Source organism: Geospiza fortis, unplaced genomic scaffold (assembly GCF_000277835.1).
Source record: "Geospiza fortis unplaced genomic scaffold, GeoFor_1.0 scaffold708, whole genome shotgun sequence".
Classification (NCBI taxonomy): Eukaryota; Metazoa; Chordata; class Aves; order Passeriformes; family Thraupidae; genus Geospiza; species Geospiza fortis.
This window is the reverse complement of record NW_005054921.1, coordinates 19,009-20,384: the sequence shown is the minus strand read 5'-3', so window position 1 is coordinate 20,384 and position 1,376 is coordinate 19,009. Positions and strand designations below refer to the sequence as shown.

At 57.0% G+C, this 1,376-nt stretch overlaps 1 protein-coding gene across 2 annotated transcripts in view; it reads left to right on the top strand.

The window, feature by feature from the left end:
- The first annotated feature begins 6 nt into the window (after positions 1-6).
- Positions 7-1,376, top strand: part of S100A10 (S100 calcium binding protein A10) — a 5,014-nt gene continuing 3,644 nt past the window's right edge. For both annotated transcript variants that reach the window (XM_005431320.2, XM_031065606.1), the window contains exon 1: positions 7-24. The gene's annotated coding sequence lies outside the window, so the exon portion shown is untranslated. The remainder of the gene's footprint in view (positions 25-1,376) is intronic.

The window sequence follows — 1,376 nt, the reverse complement described above, 5'->3', positions numbered from 1 at the left end:
GCACCGAGCACCGAGCCCCGCGCGGTGAGTGAGAGCGGCACCCCCGCGTCCGGTAACGGGGCGTCGGTCCCGCACCCCAAAAACGGGGGAACCTCATCCCCAAATCCGGGTTTGGGGTCGAAATCCCGCTTGAGGTTCTAAATTCTGATTTGGGGTCCCCCCTCCGGTAACGGGAACGGGGGCTCGGTCCCGCACCCCAAAAAGGGGGAACCCCATCCCCAAATCCCGGTTTGGGGTCCCCCTCCCGCTCCCGGGAACGCGGGCTGGATCGGTCCGGGATCCCAAAATGGGGGAATCCCATCTCTAAATCCCCTCTTTGGGGTCTAAATTCCAGTTTGGGGTCTCCCTCCCTGTCCCGGTAACGGGGGCTCGGTCCCGCACCCCAAAAAGGGGGAACCCCATCCCCAAATCCCGCTTTGGGCTCTCAATTCCGCTTTGGGGTGCCCCGCCCGGTAACGGGAACGGAGGTTCGGTCCCAGACCCCAAAAAGGGGGAATTCCATCCCCAAATCCCGCTTTGGGGTCCCCCTCCCGGTAACGGCAATGGCAGCTCGGTCCCGCACCCCAAAACTGGGGAACCCCATCCCCAAATCCTTGTTTGGGGTCTAAATTCTGATTTGGGGGTCCCCCCTCCCCCGGCCCGGTACCGGGGGCTCCATCCCCGTGTCCGTTTTTGGGGGGTCTCCATCCCCAGACCCCATTTTGGGCGGGGGGATCATTCCTGTCCCCAAATTTGGGGTCCCGCGCCCCGATTTTGGGGGGGAATTTTCAGCATCACTTGGAGGAACCCCATCCCTGTCCCCCACTTTGGGGGTCTCCATCCCCAAACCCCCCTTTTTGGGGGGGTCCCACCCTTTTTGGGGGGGTCATTTTTGGGGCCGTTCCTTCTTTTTTTGAGGGTCCCCCTTTTTTGGGGGGTTCTCCCTTTCCCCGGGGGTCACTTTTGGGGGGAATTCCTCCTTTTTGAGGGTTCCCCTTTTTTGGGGGTTCCCCCTTTCCCCGGGGGTCACTTTTGGGGGGAATTCCCCCTTTTTTTGGCTGGGGGGGTTTTGGGGAATTCCTCCTTTTTTCGAAGATTCCCTTTTTTTTTTGGGATCCTCCTTTTAAGGGGAGGGGGTTCCTTTTTTTTTGAGGGGGGCTCCTCTTTTTTGGGAAATTCCTCCTTTTTTTTGTGGGGGATTCCTCTTTTTTGTGGGATTCCTTCTTTTTTCTGGGATTCCTCTTTTTTGGGAAATTCCTTCTGTTTTTTGTGGGGGATTCCTCCTTTTTTTGGGGGATTCCTCTTTTTTGGGAAATTCCTTCTTTTTTGTGGGATTCCTCCTTTTTTTGGGGGGGGGGGATTCCTCCTTTTTGGGGCGTTTCCCTTTTTTTTTTTTT